The sequence below is a fragment of the Bos grunniens genome, chromosome 23, assembly GCF_055505025.1.
Source record: "Bos grunniens cultivar Pamir isolate PY7600 chromosome 23, Bosgru_T2T1.0, whole genome shotgun sequence".
Classification (NCBI taxonomy): Eukaryota; Metazoa; Chordata; class Mammalia; order Artiodactyla; family Bovidae; genus Bos; species Bos grunniens.
In genome coordinates, this window is record NC_141187.1 from 20,987,942 (window position 1) to 21,010,241 (window position 22,300).

Sequence of the window (22,300 nt, forward strand, 5' to 3'; positions counted from 1 at the left end):
AAATTACATAAGTCCACCAGTTTATTCCTGTAAGCTCACAGCAACTGAAGTAGTGTTCGTACCGACTGGATTGTAAATAAAAAGCACAAATTCAGGTACCAAGATGGCATGGCATCATCACAAGGTGGTCATCTGGAAGATCCAGAAGACGCTATTACTTCAGATTATTTTTCACTGGAAAAAAACCCACACAATTTAAATGTTACCATTCAGAAGTCCTAAGTCCCTCTCCCACAAATGTCCCTATGAATCCCACTTTGACAAGGAGTGGCGGGCGGGGACACAGAGCATCACTGGGTGCTGGCTCCGTCATTTCTTGCCTGTAAGGCCTTAGACAAGTTACTGGAATTCCCTGAGACTTAGTCTCCTCACCTAGATAAACGGGAATCCAAAATGGAACCTACCTCACCAGAGTGTTGAGAAGACTCTGTATGATAATATGCAGAAGCTGCTTGGCCCAATGCCTGGTGCTTCGTAGGTGCTCAGTGATCAGCCACAATCATTCCTGCTTGCTTACTTACTTGACCTCCAAGCTCTACAAATAAAGGGAAGGATGCTCCACTGTACCAAAACAGATGCATTGCAAAACAGTCTGAGTTGGAGGCAGAAGGCTTTCCTCCACGACTGCCAGTGGATGTTCAGTCCGCGGCTACCACTCACATTCGTGCTTTCATATGTAATTCGGATGTCACGCTGCATAGGACTCTGAGAAGCATCAGCCTTCGGACAAGGTGAAAGAAGTCAAACTTACGGAGTTACTTATTTTTACGGTTAGCAATTGTGGCGGGAGGAGAAAGGCTCTTAAAACATTTGAAGATATTCAATCCTCAATCCCATGCTTCTGAATGATTCAGAATGGATTCAGTGATCAGTCCATATTATCACTAACTGGGTGCCCACGTAAGCAAGCCCTTGTAATGACTGCAGGTGGTGGTGGTCACAAGGTGGTCTTCAGCCTCAGGGTACTTACGCATCCAGAGGAGAGGTAAGTAAATAAAAAGATAGCTTAAAGCTTAAACTCTAAGCCTCACTAACGACAGGGACTATGTTCTACTGGTTTCTATACCGCAGAGGATAGCACCACACCGAGTGCACAGAAGGGATGAATGAATGAACGAACAAATGAGTGAATGAATCAATACATGAGTGAACGAGCGACAAAGGTTAGACTATGCATGTGCCACAAAAACAGATTCAAAAAAAGAGTGATGCAACAAGGACCTAGTGTATAGCATAGGGAACTCTGCTCAATATTATGTAGCAGCCCGGATGGAAAGGGAGTTTGGGGGAGAATGGATACATGTACATGTATGGATGAGACCCTCTGCTGTCCACCTGAAACCATCATAACACTGTTAATCAGCTATATCACAATATAAAATAAAAAGTTGCTTTTAAAACAGGAATGATGGCTCTTTTGAGGGCTCAGGGATGGAGGGAAACTGGAAAAAACAGAACTTGAAGCGCAAGGAGACAATACTTGCCACCCCCAAATGTTTCCTCTCCCAAAACTATCTCTTTGGCATGGAGGCTATTTCTAGGTGAAAACAATTAAAGGCCCAAAAGACTCAGGAAGAAACTTTGACCTTCTCCCTAGTTGCCTGAAGAATTAGGATAGAGGGCCTATTCCAGGAATAGACCATTACCAGAAATATCTGCAAGTGAAATATCTGGGCTAAGCGGGTTGGGGGAAACTCTTAAAGATCAGAGTCCACTCTGTGTCCCGTTGAATCCAGCTGGCCCAGCAAGCGTATGGTTACCAAACATCTGTTTTCCTACCTCTCTATGAATTGCCTTCCTCCCTTCTGAGGTCCCCAGTCACCACTCCCAACATCCTCTTTCATCTTCAGCTGATGGTGAGGGTGAGGGTTTCAGCTGTTTGGGCCAGTTACTCACCCTTCCTGGGTCTCTCCCGTGTGCACAACATACCAACCTTTTGTTTTTCTCCTATTAGTCCATCTCATGTCCATTTAATTCTTAGAGCAACCAGAAGAAACTAGAAGGGAAGAAGAAAATTTCTTCCTCCCTGGCAGAAGGAAGCCTAGAACTTTAAGAAGCAGAGACAGGAGAAGGTCCAATTATAATTTTACACAGTTGCCATGTGCTCTAAACTAGTTCCCATTAGTAAAAGTGTTCTCCTTCTGATGATTATCATGTCTAGAATTTCTGAAACATCTTATATCTGTAAATAGTATGCAACTGCTTTTGGCTTGTATTTATTAATATTAGAGGGACATTTGATTTATCTATAAACAACTTGGCAGTTCATTATTTATTAGAATAGGAAACTGAAGAAATGATATCTGGTCTCTAGCAGTGACGGTTCAATCATTATTATTGGTCTCCTGGGGTGCTCTAATGAGTGGCCATAAAAAAGTCAATTTGCAGTTAGGAAGAGAAACGCGTATATTGGGCAGTATTTGCATTGACATGATTGACAACAGACAAGACTGACAGAAACTCTACAACGTAAGAGGAATAAGCTCATTGTGCTACTAGTATATTGTCTTAAAAATAAACCATCGCCAATCCTAGGATGAGAAAACAATATAGGAATGGTTTGCTTCAGCAGTGACTAGGATCCGAAAAACACTTCATGCAAATATCTCAGAATATATATACAAATATCTGAAGCCCAAAAGCAACAGCAGACATCATTTTCTGGATACTTTGGAAAATTACTAAAAGGACAGGTTTGATTAAAAAATGAATAATTAAAACTGAACAAAAATCGTCTGGCCAAGAAAACCATTATCTTAGAGGTGATCTCTCACCAGACCAGATAATGAACCATGTCTACTAGATGCTCTTATACCTGGATGACCTCAAAGGACTACTAGTTTTTCTTTTTCAATATTAAAAATATTATCCTTTAGCTAAGTGTTTATGTTCTCCTGTCTGAACATAGCTCCTCTTTTTTGGTAGGAAGGAGAATAACTCTACGTTTATCTGATTTTCCATTCTTTTGGAGGAAGAAGTATTATTTTAGCTTTCAACACCTTGGGGTCAATGCAATGAAGGTGTCTGAAAAGAATTTAGGGACAGATTCTAAATGGAAAAGTTCCTGAACTGAGTCAGAGTGAGGACTCTGCCAAGATCTGGAATCACTCCTCTGGAAGCAGAGCAATCCAAAGAGAGCTCCTGGTGGATGGAGTCAGGGAGTGGGGGCAAAGCAGGAAGGCTGCTGCCATGATCATTTGGGAAACCCACCATGTCAAGCCCTCAGAGACACTGAAAATAGCCCCAAATATCAATTAGATAAACAGCTCTAATCTTTATTATTCTTGGACCTTCTTTCTTATACGCCCTTGAAATTTATACAACCATATAAAGCCCTAGGATTGGATACCCCTAAGGCACTTCTGATTTCATTCAGATAAATAACCTTCTCAGAGTATCACACATTGGCTTAAATTGTAAGACAATAGGTCCTAAGGACCTCGTAATGGTTGATCTGGGATGAAGGGGTTAAATTAAAGGTGAGAAGTACTGAACATATGGTATCTGTTTGGTCCTTCTCATCCAAGACAAAGCCTTGGTTAAACATTAGATTTTAAAAGCAATTTTAAAGAAACTGGAAAGTTCCTCACGAGGAACCACGCCCTGTGGAGATTCCCACAGGTGCAGACCATGAAGGTCGTTTTATGAACATTACAGGGTCATTCCTTCAGTGCCTGTCTGTGGCCTCCAGGGAGGTATTTAGGTTAATAAAAATGACCTGGAAGAAGCAGAGCCCCACAGGCAAAACCGTGCAGCTGGGTTCTCCCAAAGTGCCACCGTTGCCTGTCTCCTGTCCCTTGTAAGCTATTAATGATTTCACTAGCACATAACCTAGAGCCATCCTCAGTGTCCTCATGGCCTCAGTTTCCAGCTTCATGGAAAGCCTCAAAGAAGTAGCTGCAGGCTGGAATAAGGAACTTAGTTCTAAGGGAGCAGAGGGGGGCTGTTCAGGTTTATTATTTATCTCACCTCCACCCAGCAAAATCTTTCCAAATCCTCTTCAGGGACTGGGTAAACTTTCCTGACCTTCCAGAATGATACTGGACGTCTCATTGTGGTTGTTTGTGAACCAGAAGGAGAAGGAGATTCCCCTCTCCCCAACCATGATACCTTAGGAGGCAGAACCAAACCAAGGTCCAGGTCATAAGCCAAGAATCCCTGAGGATACACACTGCTGCTGCTGCTAAGTCGCTCCAGTCGTGTCCGACTCTGTGTGACCCCATAGACGGCAGCCCACCAGGTTCCTCTGTCCCTGGGATTCTCCAGGTAAGAATACTGGAGTGGGTTGCCATTTCCCTCTCCAAGGATACACACTACTATACATAAAATAGATAAAATAACAAAGACCTACTAGATATCCCAGGAAACTATACTCAGTATCTTGTAATAAACCATAATGAAAAAGAATCTGAAAAAGAATATTTATATACATATATATGTATAACTGAATCACTTTGCTGTATACCTAAAACAACTCAATATTGCAAATCAACTATACTTCAGAAAAAGAAACAAAAAGGAAAAAGAACCCCCAGGTGAGCTGTGGTACTTGGACACAAGGTCAGAAGGTACGCCTTGAAAATCTGACCGAGCAAATATTTCAATCCAGAGCTTCACCTAAATGTCACCTTGTCAAATTTTGAAGTTTAATGCTAAACAACAGCTGTTGTGGAATAGAGATCACTAAGAAACAGAAAAATAAGAAAATAAAGAATCCCAAATAAACACATTTATGGTGTGACAGTTGCTGAATATCCTTCCTGAACAAAATTTAACCTTTTTATAAATAGTTGATTGTACATCAGAAAAGATAAAATGAATACCATTAATGCCCGCAGCAGGAAAAAATTAACATATTCATGAGTTAGCACTTTGCTTTCACTTTTCTTGTCAAGGCTGAGACTCTGTTCTTGAACAAATAAAATTTTGTTTGAAGTACCATTAATGTATTTGTATTTACCATCCTCCATTTCAAAATTCATAGAATGATATCTGTAATCAAATACTTTCATTCAGTACAAAGGATTAAACCTCAAAACAGGAGTAGAAGTTGGACTTTGTTTTGTCCTGGCCAGATCCCATCTCTTGGCTGTTATCTTGAATAGCTACAGAAGTCAAAATAAAAAATAAATTATATTAATTTAGCCTGTCTTTCAGATAATGTTATGGGGAAAAATAATTTAAATTGACTGTTTAGCTCAATAAATTAGTCAATAAAATCAGCAGAGCTGATGGAAGCCTTAAAATGAATGCAGAGGCTTTGGTAAAGTGTCTGCCTGCAGTGTGGGAGACCGGGGTTCGATCCCTGGGTCAGGAAGATCCCCTGGAAAAGGAAATGGCAACCCACTCCAGTACTCTTGCCTGGAAAATCCCATGGATGGAGGAGTCATAGAGTTTGCCATAGAGTTGCAAAGAGCAACTTTAATTTGATTAGTCATAAAATTAAAATTCTAGCATAATGACCATTTAAGTAACTTTTTAAGAGATTACAACTGATTATTCTTGTTATTTCTCGCCTAGTATCTCATTACATGGAAGTGAAAAAAAAAACAAACAAAACACCACCTGTCTGGAGCTTGCCCCAAAGGCCCTGCCAACATTAGAAGGGAACCAGTGAAAATGAACGAAAGCAACAATAGAACTAACGCAAATAAGCATGTCTATTTACCGTGAATCACAACAAACTGTGAACAATTCTTAAAGAGATGGGAATACCAGACCACCCGACCTGCCTCCTGAGAAATCTGTATGCAGGTCAAGAAGCAACAGTTAGAACTGGACATGGAACAACAGACTGGTTCCAAATAGGAAAAGGAGTTCGTCAAGACTGTATATTGTCACCCTGTTTAACTTCTATGCAGAGTACATCATGAGAAATGCTGGGCTGGATGAAGCACAAGCTGGAATCAAGATTTCTGGGAGAAATATCAATAACCTCAGATATGCAGATGATATCACCCTTATGGCAGAAAGTGAAGAGGAACTAAAGAGCCTCTTGATGAAAGTGAAAGAGGAGAGTGAAAAAGTTGATTTAAAATTCAACAATTACAAAACCAAGATAATGGCATCTGATCCCATCACTTCATGGCAAATAGATGGGGAAACAGTGAAAACAGTGTCAGACTTTATTTTGGGGGGCTCCAAAAGCACTGCAGATGGTGACTGCAGCCATGAAATTAAAAGACACTTACTCCCTGGAAGAAAAGTTATGACCAACCTAGACAGCATATTAAAAATCAGAGACATTATTTTACCAACCAAGGTCCATCTAGTCAAGGCTATGGTTTTTCCAGTAGTCATGTATGGATGTGAGAGTTGGACTATAAAGAAAGCTGAGTGCTGAAGAATTGATGCTTTTGAACTGTGGTGTTGGAGAAGACTCTTGAGAGTCCCTTAGACAGCAAGGAAATTCAGCCAGTCCATCATGAAGGAAATCAGTCCTGAATAATCATTGGAAGGACTGATGCTAAAGCTCAAACTCCAATATTTTGACCACCTGATAGAAGAGATGACTCATTTGAAAAGACCCTGATGCTGGGAAAGATTGAGGGCAGGAGGAGAAGGGGATGACAGATGATGAAATGGTTGGATGGCATCACCGACTCAATGGACATGAGTTTGAGTAAACTCCGGGAGTTGGTGATGGACAGGGAGGCTTGGTGTGCTGCAGTTCGTGGGGTCGCAAAGAGTCGAACACGACTGAGTAACTGAACTGAACTGATTTACTGTTAATTTTTCAGGATTTGAAAGGCAGACTGAACTAGTTCCCACTTAAGCAGAGGTTGCTTCATTATACTTAGTTTAGGTCAAGCTTAGTGGTCCAACAAGACACACACACACACACACACACACACACACACACCCATATGCCAGGCCCTTGATAACGTAACCACCGGGAAAGAAAGAAATCCATTCAAGTCAACACACCTACAAACACTCAAGCATGTGATATCTACCAGATGTTGACCCACCATCCTCGACTCCCACAAAGAAAGCCCAACCTCTTTGAAGCCCTGGTTAAGCAGCAGGGGTCATCTCTAGAGAGCACAAATACCAGCCATCCCTTATCTTCAACAGAAAGAGTGCTGACAAGCAGGGCAGAGGTGAGAACTGAATTCTCATGCATTGTTTGTGGGACAGATACCTAGTACAACCTCCTGGAAAAACAATGAAAAGCAACATCGAAATACAGAGAAAACCTTAAGAAGGTCCATCTATTTGAGGCAATAATTCTACTTCTAACACTCTAGCTTGAGCAAATGATCCAAAATACAGAAATAAATGACAATCAGAAGTGTTCACCAAATTATTATTTATGACATTGTGGATAACTGGGAACCACCTAAATGTTACAGGGCAGAAAGTAAATAGATTTGGTGACATCACCCATGGGATTGTTGTGCAGCTACTGAAAACAGTGCTCACTGTTGATGTGAAAAGTAATTTAAAATGTGTGATGAAATGCACAGGATGCAAAACTCCATGTACTGTATGAACTCGACTTCACAAAAACATGTCTATCACAAAGACTGGAAAGAAATTCATTTGCTCATGGTAATACGTGTAATTTTAATTTTCTCTTGTTATACCATTTGAATACCGAGTTCAAAAGAATAGCAAGGAGAGATATGAAAGCCTTCCTCAGTGATCAATGCAAAGAAATAGAGGAAAACAGCAGAATGGGAAAGATCTCTTCAAGAAAATTAGAGATATCAAGGGAACGTTTCATGCAAAGATGGGCTCAATAAAGGACAAAATGGTATGGACCTGATAGAAGCAGAAGATATTAAGAAGAGATGGCAAGAATACACAGAAGAATTGTACAAAAAAGATCTTCACGACTCAGATAATCACGATGGTGTGATCACTGACCTAGAGCCAGACATCCTGAAATGTGAAGTCAAGTGGGCCTTAGGAAGCATCACTACGAACAAAGCTAGTGGAGGTGATGGAATTCCAGTTGAGCTATTTCAAATCCTAAAAGATGATGCTGTGAAAGTGCTGCACTCAATGTGTCAGCAAATTTGGAAAACTCAGCAGTGGCCAGAGGACTGGAAAGGTAAGTTTTCATTCAGATCCCAAAGTAAGGCAATGCCAAGGAATGCTCAAACTACCACACAATTGCACTCATCTCACACACTGGTAAAGTAATGCTCAAAATTCTCCAAGCCAGGCTTCAGCAATATGTGAACTGTGAACTTCCAGATGTTCAAGCTGGTTTTAGAAAAGGCAGAGGAACCAGAGATCAAATTGCCAAATGATCTGCTGGATCATCGAAAAAGCAAGAGAGTTCCAGAAAAACATCTATTTCTGCTTTATTGACTATGCCAAAGCCTTTGACTGTGTGGGTCACAATAAACTGTGGAAAATTCTGAAAGAAATGGGAATACCAGACCACCTGACCTGCCTCTTGAGAAACCTGTATGCAGGTCAGGAAGCAACAGTTAGAACTGGACATGGAACAACAGACTGGTTCCAAATAGGAAAAGGAGTACGTCAAGGCTGTATATTGTCACCCTGTTTATTTAACTTATATGCAAGAGCACATCATGAGAAATGCTGGGCTGGAAGAAGCACAAGCTGGAATCAAGATTGCCAGGAGAAATGTCAACAACCTCAGATATGCAGATGACACCACCCTTATGGCACAAAGCGAAGAAGTAAAAAGCCTCTTGATGAAAGTGAAAGAAGAAAGTGAAAAAGTTGGCTTAAAGTTCAATGTTCTGAAAACTAAGATCATGGCATCCAGTCCCATCACTTCATGGCAAATAGATGGGGAAACAGTAGAAACAGTAGCAAACTTTATTTTGGAGGGCTCTAAAATCACTGCAGATGGTGACTGCAGCCATGAAATTAAAAGACATTTACTCCTTGGAAGGAAAGTTATGACCAACCTAGACAGCATATTAAAAAGTATAGACATTACCTTGTCCATAAAGGTCTGTCTAGTCAAGGCTATGGTTTTTCCAGTAGTCATGTATGGATGTGAGAGTTGGACTATAAAGAAAGTTGAGTGCTGAAGAATTGACGCTTTTGAACTGTGGTGTTGGGGAAGACTCTTGAGAGTCCCCTGGACTGCAAGGAGATCCAACCAGTCCATCCTAAAGGAGATCAGTCCTGGGTGTTCACTGGAAGGAATGATGTTGAAGCTGAAACTCCAATTCTTTGGCCACCTGATGTAAAGAGCTGACTCACTGGAAAAGACTCTGATGGTGGGAACAATTGAGGGCAGGAGGAGAAGAGGACGAAAGAGGATGAGATGGTTGGATGGCATCACCAACTCAATGGACATGGGTTTGGGTAGACTCTGGCAGTTGGTGATGGACAGGGAGGCCTGGCGTGCTGTGGTTCATGGGGTCACAAAGAGTCACGATTGAGCGACTGAACTGAACTGAACTGATACCATTCTATGTCTTCTGAGAATTTTATAGAAAGTAGGCTTCCCAGGTGGCACAGTGGTAAAGAATCTGCCTGCAGATGCAGGAGATTCAAGAGATGTGGGTCTGATCTCTGGGTTGGGAAGATCCCCTGGAGCCAGGAAATTGCATCGAACTCCAGTATTCTTGCCTGGGAAATTCCATGGGCAGAGAAGCCTGGAAGGCTTCAGTCCATGGGGCTGCAAAGAGTCACACACGACTGAGCATACACACACACACACACACACGCACACACACACACACACACGTCTGACAAAAAGGAACACTTTGAACACTCAAAGCAGAGGGTCCCTGGTTTTCCTCTGAGTGGACAGACTCCAGCAGACACTGGGAAATATCTCTAGCTTTTTAGAGCAGATGCCAAGTACCACTTGTCACTCACACTTGACGTAAACTTGATGTAAACCCGGTGATGACTTTCTGCCCTCCACAGCATGCCCATGCCTCCCTCGACCTTGTCTTTGACTTTCAGCCTTCCTTGTTTATATAGACGCCCCTCTGGCAGTCTTGTCTCTCTGTGAACCATGGTCTCCATGCCCCCTTCACCAGCAGGACCCAGTTCCATGGCCTGATCAGCCTTCTCCTGGTCCAGCCTGGTTGAGTCTTGGTACTGACAAAACAAGCCAGTTACCTTTGAAAGATACGGCCTCATAATAAAACTACCAAAGCCTAGGGGAAGGAAGTGCAGTTTTCTTAACACATTCTAAGAAAAATATCATTTGATGTCACTTACATGTGGAATCTAAAAAAGGGATACAAATGAACTTATGTACAAAACGGAACAGACTCACAGACACAGAAAACAAACTTATGGTTACCACAGGGGGAAGGGCAGAGTAATTAGGAGTTTGGGAATAATACATACATATTATTATATATCAAATAGATAACAAGGACCTACTGTATAGCACAGGGGACTCTGCTCAATGTTAGGTGGCAACCTGGCTGGGAGGGGAGTTTGGAGGAAAAAGGATACATGTATTAATATATCATGGCTGAGTCCCTTCACTGTCTACCTGAAACTATCACAACATTGTTAACCAGCTCTACTCCAATATAAAATAAAAAGTAAAAAAAAAAAAGACAGCCCAGTCACAAAGGACCATATACTGTATGATTCTAGAATATAGATGAAATGGAATTTATATGAAATGTTCAGAATGGGAAAATATGGAGTTACAGAAAATGAATTAGTGCTTGTCTTGGGATAAAAAGAGATGAGGAATCACTCTAATGGGTACAGGGTTTCTTCTTGAGAGGGTGAAAATGCTCTAAAATTAGATTACAGTGGTGACTGTATAACTTGTAAATATACTAAAAACATTGACTTGTACATGTTAAATGAGTGAATGTATGTATATGAATTATATCTCAATAAAGCCATTTATAGAAAGAGAACACTATTTTGTAATAACCTATAGGGAAAAACAATCTGAAACAAAAAACAAAAAATATATATATACACAAATATATATGTATAACTCAATCACGTTGAAGCACATCTGAAACTAACACATTATAAATCACCTATATTTCAATTTTAAAAATAAATACAATCTAAAAATAAGCAAAATGCATTCTATAAAAGCATTTTATAGAGAGTGAACTTCTTTCCTCTTACAGACCTGGTGCTATTAATACATCAGGCCCAGCTGTATCTGAGCTCTTAGGCGGTCCCTACTGTGACAATCACCCTTAACAATGGTGCAGAGAACTCCGTCTCAGTGCACCTTCGAAGCCTCATAGCATTTCACCCTCACAGCTCTGTGAGCCTGGGAGATCAAGGATTATTTTCCTAATTGTACTGGTAAGAAAATTGCAACTCAGAGTCCGAGGGCTGAGTGGCTTATGGCCCCTGATCCTCCAAGCATGCTCCTCTGTAAATAGTGATGATAATACCCACGTGGGGGAGTCGTTGTAAGGATTAAATAAGATAATGTATGCAGCCTGCTTAGAATCGTGTTTGGAACAGGAGCAGCATTCAGCAAATGCCAACTCCTGTGATTGTTAGGTCAATGGGAAGCTCAAGGTTACATAGCTGGGAAGTGACAGCACTAGGCTGGGAAGTCAGGCTGTTTCATGCCAAGTCCACGCTTTTTATACTCTATTCCTAACACCCTAAGCGGAGTATTAAAGCATGGTCCTCCTCACAGAACTTACAGTATTTAGTATCGGGCATATCTCAATCACGTGAGACAATAAAATAGTGACTCCCACAAAGAATTCAGACAACAGTAGTAGAAACTAGGATACAGCTCTCAAACTACAGAAGTCTTTTGTTCAACAGCTACCATTCTAGCATCTTCTTCTGTGTACATTCCAAAGCTCAGGATTCCCCTTGTTACATCCCTGCTTCAAAGTGAGTGGAGATGGGGAAACCAGACATGAAAATTAAGTCCCTTCCCATCCTGACTATAGAAAACACTTTCCATGGGCATTCTGAACTGCCAGAAGTTTGAGCCATCTTTGGAAACTTGTCTTTAACTTCTAGAAAGTACCATTCATAATCACACATATATGCTTTAAGGGACTTCAGAACAGCTTCAGTTGAGTCTAAGGCTGCTTCTCCCTTTTGAAAAGAATCCTCAACTCGCTTAATTAATTTTACCCACAACATGACACCTGGCCGTTTGTAACATAAAAGCTCCAAGACAGTGAACATTTTTTAAAGCAAAGACAGAAAATTCTTCATGAAGCTTCTCAAAAGCACCACATGTACACAGACATTCACTGAGGAGGAAGTCACTTTGCCTCCTGTACATGTGGTGCCATAACCGTGGAATCCAGGGTCACTAACCCTAAGCAATACTATTTCTTCACAGCAATTTTGGCCTATTTATCTGACAAAGGAAGAGTTTAAAACTTTGTGTTGTGGAATGTTGACATTTCATATCTAAGAGAGTAATTTATCAATGAACTTGAGATCCATGTTTTGAAAGGTATTTAATGCTCTCTGTGTTTCCATAGTCCCAATAGTAATGATATATATATATATATATATATATATATATTATTACTTTCTAAGAGAGAGAAAAATAAATGATGATCACTAGGAGATGGCCCTTAGCAAAACTGTGAAGTACATGTTCAGTTGTGTCCAACTCTTTGCAACCCCATGGACTGTAGCCCACCAGGCTCCTCTGTCCATGGGATTTTTCAGGCAAGAATACTGGAGTGGGCTGCCATTTCCTCCTCCAGTTAAACTGCAAAGTAAGATGAGCTTATCTCTGGAAACACTCTACCTCCCTTTTCTGCACATTTGTTATCCTGGAAGTGAGGTATAAGGAACACCCCCCTCCCGCAACTCACTGAGCATCTTCAGTTGGACAGACTCGTGTGCAGTGTCTGCTCCACATAGCCTGTTTCACTCCTTACAACAAACACCCTTACAACACATGTATTCTTCGCCCCCATTATTCAGAGATAAGGAAATGGAATCTCACAGAATTTAAGTGACATGTCTCAAATAAACTGGCCAGTGACAACGGCGATTCCTCCACTTCAGTGCCGGTCTGGGTTGCTCCTGCCTGAACTGGGTTCTCCCAACCTCAGACACCCCCATCAGCTCTGGCATTATGGACACTACAGTTCCCATCAGGCTGTTATGAACAGGCCATCACTTAGAGTTCATCCTCTTAGAAGAGGAATAGGTCCTGTTTCTATTCTGAAAGGGACCAGGCGAGCATGATCTTAACCCAAATCCTCAACTCTAATAGTATAAATCTGAGACAAGATGGCAGAACTTCAGAATACTTAGACTCTTTAGAGATCATCTGGTCAACCCCTTCCCCCATGACTACACAGATTTAACAAACTAAAGCTTGAGAGGGGATGGGACTTTGCAGAGGTCACCCTACAAATTAGATGCCAGGCCCAGATGAGAGCCAGAACTTCTCACTCAGTCCTGTTCTCTTTTGTGGCATCAGTCACAAACATTCAAACATGGGGTAAAAATATACATTGTAGGCTAAAGAGGAAGTTCTTTAAAGTTCAATACTATTAATTCAGACTGGCTATTCAGACTGCCCAAGCTTGAACTCTGGGTGCCCGTCTCACTAACTGTGTAACCTAGATAAGGTACCCTCTCTCTGCCTTGGGTTCCTTATCCATCATATGAGAATCATAATAGTGTCTGCCTCATAAGGTTACCATGAGGATCAAACATGATAATCCATGTGGAGCTCCACCTTCTTTGTGCTTGGCATTTGTAAGCTCTGAATAAATGCTAGATATTATTACTATCATTAAAATTATTACTCTTATCACCACTACAGATAATTTCAGATGAGTGCATGCTAAGTCATTTCAATCATGTCTGACTCTGTGATCCTATGGACTGTAGCCACCAGGACTGGAGTCCACCAGGCTCCTCTGTCCATGATATTCTCCAAGCAAGAATACTGGAGTGAGTTACCATGCCCTCCTCCAGGGACTCTTCCCAACCCAGGGATCCAATCCACATCTCTTATGTCTCCTGCATTGACAGGCAGGTTCTTTACCAACAGCACCACCTGGGAATTTCAGATAATTGACAGCTAATACTTTCATTCTGGCGTAAGAAGGTGGCAAAACTTCCTCTTCTCAAATTCATCAAATTCATCTTCCTCTTCTCCAAAGGCAGCACTAGCCAGTCCTAGAGAAGGAAATGGCACCCACTCCAGTACTCTTGCCTGGAAAATCCCATGGATGGAGGAGCCTGGTGGGCTACAGTCCATGGGGTCCCAAAGAGCTGGACACAACTGAGCGACTTCACTTTCACTTTTCACTTTCATGCATTGGAGAAGGAAATGGCAACCCACACCAGTGTTCTTGCCTGGAGAATCCCAGGGAGAGAGGAGCCTGGTGGGCTGCCATCTATGGGGTCGCACAGAATTGGACACGACTGAAGCTATTTAGCACAGCACAGCCAGTCTTAGGAATGAAGGTAAGCTGGATGAGTGGAAGTTAGCACCAGGAATAAAGAAACTAACTCTGAAAATAAAACTGCCTGCCAGAGTATTTTTATTTGTATATTCAGAATTAAAATCCCCCACCCTTCTCAAAATCACTCTTTCTCGTTTACAGTTGACCTCTGTACAACGCAGGGGTTTAGGCTGCCCCACTCACCCACCTCCAGGTGGAAAATCTGAGTACTGCTATATCTGCCTCAAAAACAAAGGAACTGATAAATGACTCGCTCAAGGGCAGGAAGCTGAAATGGTTTGGACAGAGTTGGGACTCCAACCCCAGATCTTTTGGTTCTACATTTTGTGATCTCTAATTGCAGTTCGAATTTGCATTGTTCAAGGATCAACTGTACTTCCTTTCTTCTACCAGTTTTATCGAGATATAATTAACATAACACATTGTATTAGTTTTAGGTATATACCAAATGATTTGATATATGTATATATTGTGAAATAATCACAATAAGTTTAGTTGACATCCATCACCTTGCTGCTACTGCTGCTAAATCACTTCAGTCGTGTCCGACTCTGTGCGACCCCAGAGACGGCAGCCCACCAGGCTCCCCCGTCCCTGGGATTCTCCAGGCAAGAACACTGGAGTGGGTTGCCATTTCCTTCTCCAATGCATGAAAGTGAAAAGTGAAAGTGAAGTTACTCAGTTGTGTCTGACCCTCAGCGACCCCATGGACTGCAGCCTTCCAGGCTCCTCCATCCATGGGATTTTCCCGGCAAGAGTACTGGAGTGGGGTGCCATTGCCGTCTCCAATCCATCACCTTACATAGGAATAATTTTTTTTCCTTATAATGAGAACTTTTAAGATCTACTTTCTTCAGTTCAGTCGCTCAGTCGTGTCCAACTCTTTGCAACCCCATGAATCGCAGCACACCAGGCCTCCCTGTCCATCACCAACTCCCGGAGTTCACTCAGACTCACGTCCATCGAGTCAGTGATGCCATCCAGCCATCTCATCCTCTGTCGTCCCCTTCTCCTCCTGCCCCCAATCCCTCCCAGCATCAAAGTCTTTTCCAATGAGTCAACTCTTTGCATGAGGTGGCCAAAGTACTGGAGTTTCAGCTTTAGCATCATTCCTTCCAAAGAAATCCCAGGGCTGATCTCCTTCAGAATGGACTGGTTGGATCTCCTTGCAGTCCAAGGGACTCTCAAGAGTCTCCCCAACACCACAGTTCAAAAGCATCAGTTCTTCGGTGCTCAGCTTTCTTCACAGTCCAACTCTCGCATCCATACATGGCCACTGGAAAAACCATAGCCTTGACTAGATGAACCTTTGTTGGCAAAGTAATGTCTCTGCTTTTGAATACGCTATCTAGGTTGGTCATAACTTTCCTTCCAAGGAGTAAGCGTCTTTTAATTTCATGGCTGCAATCACCATCTGCAGTGATTTGGGAGCCCCCAAAAATAAAGTCTGACACTGTTTCTACTGTTTCCCCATCTATTTCCCATGAAGTGATGGGACCGGATGCCATGATCTTCGTTTTCTGAACACTGAGCTTTAAGCCAACTTTTTCACTCTCCTCTTTCACTTTCATCAAGAGGTTTTTTAGTTCCTCTTCACTTTCTGCCATAAGGATGGTGTCATCTGCATATCTGAGGTTATTGATATTTCTCCCAGCAATCTTGGTTCCAGCTTGTGCTTCTTCCAGCCCAGCGTTTCTCATGATGTACTCTGCATAGAAGTTAAATAAGCAGGGTGACAGTACACAGCCTTGATGTAATCCTTTTCCTATTTGGAACCAGTCTGTTGTTCCATGTCCAGTTCTAACTGTTGCTTCCTGACCTGCATATAGGTTTCTCAAGAGGCAGGTCAGGTGGTCTGGTATTCCCATCTCTTTCAGAATTTTCCACAGTTTATTGTGATCCACACAGTCAAAGGCTTTGGCATAGTCAATAAAGCAGAAATAGATGTTTTTCTGGAATTCTCTTGCTTTTTTGATGATCCAGCAGATGTTGGCAATTTGATCTCTGGTTCCTCTGCCTTTTCTAAAACCAGCTTGAACATCTGGAAGTTCACGGTTCACGTATTGCTGAAGTCTGGCTTGGAGAATTTTCTACTTTCTTAGCTACTTTCAAATATACAATACAGTATTGTTAACTATAGTCGCCACGCTGTACATTACACTCCCAGAACATGTGGATCTTTTAACCAGAAGTTTGTACCTTTTGACTACCTGCACCCATTCTGCCCATCCTCCGTCCTCTGCCTCTGGCAACCAATGATCTATTCTCTGTATTTTTCATGAGTTTGGTTTTTTTCAAACTCTATATATGGGATCATACAGTACTTAACTTTCTCTGACTTATTTACTTGGCCCTCATGCACTAACAATGCCCTCAAGGTGAACCCATGTTGTTGCAAATGGCAGGGTATCTTTTTTATGTCTGAGTAATATTCCACTGTGTGTGTGTATATATACATATATATATATATGTACACTAAGTCATTTCAATATACTAAGTCATTACAACATATATATATACACCCCACATTTTCCTCATCCACTCATCCATCAACAGGTATTTAAGTTGTTTCCATATCTTGGTTCATATAAATAATGCTGTCAAGAACATGGAAGGACAGCTATCTTTACAAGTTACTATTTTCATTTTCTTTGCATGAATAACCCAAAATGGGATTGCTGGATAATATGGTAGTTCTATTTTTAATTTTTTGAGGACTGTTTTCCATAATGGCTGCACCAATTTACATTCCCACCAACAGTGCCCCAGGGCTCCCTTTTCTCCACATCCTCATCAACACTGACTTGTGTCTTCCTCAGCTTCTTTCATTATTGTCTTATATTTTTCAGGGAACGTGTCTTTCACCTCCTTGATTAAATTTATGCCCAGGCATTTTATTTTTTGGATGCAATTATAAAATGGGATTGCTTTCTTAATTTCTCATTCTGATAGTTCATTACTTTAGTATATACAAATGCAACTGATATCTGTGCATTGATTTTATATCCTGCAACTTTACTGAATCTGCTTATTAGTTCTAACAGTTTTTTTAGTAGAATCTTTAGGGTTTTCAACATGTAATGTCAAGTAATTTGCAAGCAGAAACACTTTCAGTTCTTTTCTGATTTGAATGCCTTTTTTCCCTTGCCTAACTGCTCTGACTGGAACTTCCAGTACTGTACGAAAGAAAAGGGGCAAGAGTGGGCATCCTTGTCTTGTTCATAATCTTAGAGGAAAAGTTTCAGTTAAAATTTCACATATTTCTCAAACTTAATCTTTCTCCTTGACTTCCCATCTCAATGAAAAGTCTGACCATCCATCTAAACATCTAAGCTTCTCCTTCCCCATCACCAGCCACTTGGTGACCTAAAGCCAGTGATTGTCTCCCTCTGAAATGGCTTTTTATAGTTCTCTCTTCTCTGTTCCCATTCTACCTTGTTCAGGCACAACTAATTGCACTTATTTTATTTTGTCTGGACTGCTCCAATGGTCTGAAATCTGAGCTCATTCTTCTTTGCAACCCCACCTACTTGCCACCTCCGAAGTCACTTTTGCAAGACAAATTAGATCAAATCATTTCTCCCATAAAAGCTGCATGGCTTCTCCTCCTCTGCAAGGTATATTCATAGCCCAGGCTCACCAAAACACCTCCTCCCAAACACTTCTGCCACCTCTTCACTGCAGAACACCTACCAGTTCTTTGAATGTGACCTTTCCTTCAACGTGGAACACCTAGCTCCTTCTCTACCGAGATCCGGTCCGAACATGAACTTCTCTGCAAGCTCTTCCAGACTCCCGGCACCCTTTCTTTCCTGTACTCTCACTGAGCTTGTTCCTATCTCCACTAAACACTCACCATGATGATCACTTATTTTCTTATCCTGTCTGCTAGATTGATTTCTGAAAGAAAAGCCTCATTCTTTTAGCCACTTGCACATGGGCTTCCCAGGTGGCACAGTGGTGAAGAATCTGCCTGCCAATGAAACAGACACAGGAGACGGGAGTTCAATCCCTGTGGGTTTGGGTGTGGGGTGGGGTGGGGTGGGGTGGGGGTGGGAGGGAGAAGATTCCCTGGGGTAGGAAATGGCAACTCACTCCAGTATTCTTACCTGGAAAATCCCATGGACAGAGAAGCCTAGCAGGCTACAGTCCATGGGGTCGCAAAGAGTCGGATATGACTGAGCCTGTGCCCGCATGCACACACACACACACACACACACACACACAGGGACTACATAGCACACAGTAGATACTTAAATTAACTGCTGAATAAACTGAGTGGATGGCACAGAAAATAAAAGGAATGGGAAAATGAGACCTCAGCAAACTAGCAAAGTTGATCTCAATAAAGCTAATTTCTATAATATATATGACTAATGCCAATGATTATGCAAGTAGTTTTTTAAAAAGTGTGATGTGTACTTGCAAATGACAGAACTCTCAAGTTCCCACTTATGCTTGTTAACCCTTCCTCGCTGGAGAGAGGGCCACCTCCTCCCAGACTTCCTTTGGTTCTGCAGCAGCTGCAAACAAGGCATTCTGAAAGCTCTTGCAATCTTCTAACTTTAGTTGAGGTCATGTTCCCTCATAAAATGCTAGGAACGGGCCTCAAGTAGTAGGTGCTCAATAAATGCTGATTTGGTTTGCAGTGGATTTGAAAGCAAAGAGCAACTCACATTTTAGACTAATGCAACACACTGATTGTACTTAAGATAATAGCTCTAAGGCTAAAGAAAATCAATGTGGAGACTGAAAAGCAGCCAAACGTTCGTTCACTCCTCTGCCTTGCTCCACAGTCAGTGCTTATCTGCTTCTTGATCCTTTCTAGCTTCTAGGCTTTTCCTACTTCATTGTGTTCCTGGAATGGAGCGGGCCAGTTAGCAAGTGTTTCCCTGTGCTTGCGATATATTTGTTGTGTTTCCTGCTGATGTAATAGGTGTTAAAAATTGAGATGTGTTATTAAAAAATATACTAGCTTTCCTAGAGCCTCGCCTCTGCAAGACAGGTGGGATTCTGCCTTAGGGAAGAGAGAAAGGTGGACTGGAATGCTCTAGCATCTTTCCTCTCCAATTGTGGGACATAGGTTAAAGGGAGCTCGGAAACTTTTGTTTTTACTAAAAGGATACTTAAAAAATAAAATAAGCTTTGGCAGCAGACTCATTAAACGTCCACTGAACACTTCCACCCTAATGTAGGAAATAAGAAAGATTCAAAGCATGTACTCTGCTGTAATTCACTTTGGGATGAGAGAAAGACAGCAGTGCCTTGGAGAATAAATCATTAACTAAAAGTCAAACCGAGACACCCTGGAAACCAGTGAGACGGGGAGGCAGGAGAGGGATCAGGCGGCTGGGGTTTGCCTGTTTTCCCTCCGGTGACTTCTAGAGCGAAGCATCCCACGGGCAGGAGGAACTCGGCACGCTGTGCTCCCTTCTATTTCACTTTTCAAACTTGAAGTTATTTTTAGATGACCCAAGCCCGCTAATCCCAGGCAGGACAATTCCCAGCCCGCTGCGCCTCAAAGCACCTTCCCCTCCCCAGCTCTTTCCTTTAAGTGCTGGGAAAAGAGGCTCCGATTTCCCGTTCGCTCTCTGCGATCTGACCACCTCCCCTCATCCCTTCTCCAAATCTCGGTCCCGAAGATCACAGGCGTCACTCTCGCTCCACCAATTCATGCACCTGCTGCTGCTACTAGAAAGGCGAACCTTTGGGCCACGAGGAATGGGGAAGGGGCTCCTAGAGACCCGCGCCCTCTAGAGGGGGTCAAGGGACCTCGATCCCCCCGGCCGCCACCCGGGCCGAGCACTGGATCCGCAGACCACCCCCCGCCCCACCGCCACGGCCACCGCACCCGGCCCAGCCCCCGACCCCGACCGCGCTCGGCCGCCCCCCGCCGCGGTCCCCCGACCCCGGCCCGGCCCTGGTGCCGCGCGCAGCCCCGGGCAGGACAGGACAGGACAGGACAGGACAGGACAGGGTGCCGGGGCCAGCGGGCCGGCGCCGTTACATAACCGACCTGCTGGGCGTCCGCGATGCGCCGGCAGAGGAGGAGGCGACGGCTGGGCGGTCGGTCGGTCGGTCGGCGGGGCCGGCGACTGCGGGCGCGGCGCGGCTGCTCACCTGGCGGCCGGGCCGAGAGCGCGCGGGGACGGGCGCGGTGCCCGCGGGCCTGGGCGTGGGGCCGTGCGCGGCGCGCCCCGCCTCCCGGGCTCCGGCTCCGGCTCCGCGGGTCGGCGGGTCTCTGCCTCCCGCCCGCTGCTCGCCGCAACCTCCGCCGCCGTCACCCGGGACAAAGCGGCTCCGGGGAGGGGCCGAGCGGGCGGCTCTCGCAGGAGCCAGCGGAGATGGGCGCGCCCCCAGCTCCGACTCATCGGGCCAACCTCCAATCAGACCCCGGGAAACCGAGAGCCCCTGTCTGGCCTCTGCTCCTCTCCTCCCGCCTGGCCCCGCGCCCTTCCCGGTCCCCTCTTCCCGCTCCCCTTCCCGGGCTCCCCCGCTGCCCTTCGCCCGGGTGCCCAGGAGGTGGGCGAAAGGGGAAGACTCTCTGGGGACCCAGCGCAGGACCCTGTCCTCAGGAGTCCCAGCGAGGAGGCTCCTCGGGGTCACGGCCGGGGTGGGGGCCTCTTCGGGGTCGGAGTGGGCAGGGGGCTGATGCTGAAGGTAAGGATAAAGAAACTGACAGAGAAGGAGAGCTGAGGAATACTGGAGCTGCTGGAGCACCCCCCTATTCCGGCTAACTGAGGAAAAGTCGAGAAGCCCCTAGAAGGTCCTGGAGCGCCGCGCTGAGTGGGCGCCGGCGCCCTCAGGCTGGCTCCCCGGCCGGGTCCCGCCCTCGCAGCTGAAGGTGCCCTGCGCGGGCCGCGGCTCTGCCAGGTTTCCCAGCCACCAGACCTGGGGACGGAGGGCTTCAGTGACTCCTAGTGTGTGAGAGCCTGTGACTCAGGAGTGGGAGGCTGGTATCCCACAGTGAAAGGTTGACCGTGAAACAGAATCTTAGGTAGATCTGTTGCTCAACAAACTTAACCCCGTAAAAGTCTCTGCTTTACAAAATAAAGCAGTTCAGAGCTGTAGCTTAGCAGTGCTACCCATAAGGATAGAGTTGAGTCTCATGGTAAGAGAATGCCAAACATGTAAAAGATGATAATAAGGAAAGTGGGAAAAACTGAAGGAAGAAGGGCGGCGAGAGAAGGAGGTGGGGGCGTGCAGACAGACTGGACCTGAAGGAGGGAATGAATAAAGATGCAAATCAGTCTTGTATTCTGTCATGCTTCATAAATAGGCCTTTTTTCCCTTGCGCTATTAATGCTCCTTCTTTCCTGGTAACAGTATTAAAATTGCATTGAAGCAGTTTGTAAGTTTCACAATTATTCTTTACTTGCCCAGACACCACACTATTTTTTCCATGGTTCACACAGAATTGCGTCCTCTTAACAACAATTAAAAAAAAGTAGACCTTGACTCTTCTCTCTGATTAATCTGCATTAAATATAAATAAAGACCGAATTTCAGAGTTGAAAATGACCTCGGGCTCCTACTCCTCCAAACTTTTACTAGATGCATAAATCCATGTATAATCACCGATTAGATGAATTTCTTTTTTGGATAGAATTTTCTGGAAAAGCATCCTTATACTAAGCCCTAAATTGCTTTTGTGGGATTTTTCGCTCAGCAGTTCTAGTTCACTTTTTGAAGCTATGAAGACAGAGTACTCTGTGAAGACAGAGTTCCTTTTCCAACTTACTGTTTTCAGAATATGTGAAGATAGCCATCATCACTCACTCAAAGTTCCCATTTCCAAGTAAAATATCCTCAATCCTTTGAACTAAACTTCACAGGAACTACATCCTAGGATCTTCACCAATCTTAAGACCTTCACCTTAATAGGATCTATTAAGTACATATATGTTTACAAATAAAGTTTTCTCGTTATAGAAGTAATA

At 43.6% G+C, this 22,300-nt stretch overlaps 1 protein-coding gene across 2 annotated transcripts in view; it reads right to left on the reverse strand.

Annotated features, from left to right (window-relative positions):
- The window catches only part of RCAN2 (regulator of calcineurin 2), a 284,585-nt gene extending 263,934 nt beyond the window's left edge, over positions 1–20,651 (reverse strand). The window contains exon 1 of one of the 2 annotated variants that reach the window (XM_086371976.1): positions 20,377–20,651. The gene's annotated coding sequence lies outside the window, so the exon portion shown is untranslated. Of the gene's footprint in view, positions 1–18,216; positions 18,334–20,376 lie in introns of those variants that run through there. The other variant, XM_086371977.1, reaches the window with a different exon arrangement.
- Positions 20,652–22,300: the final 1,649 nt, after the last annotated feature.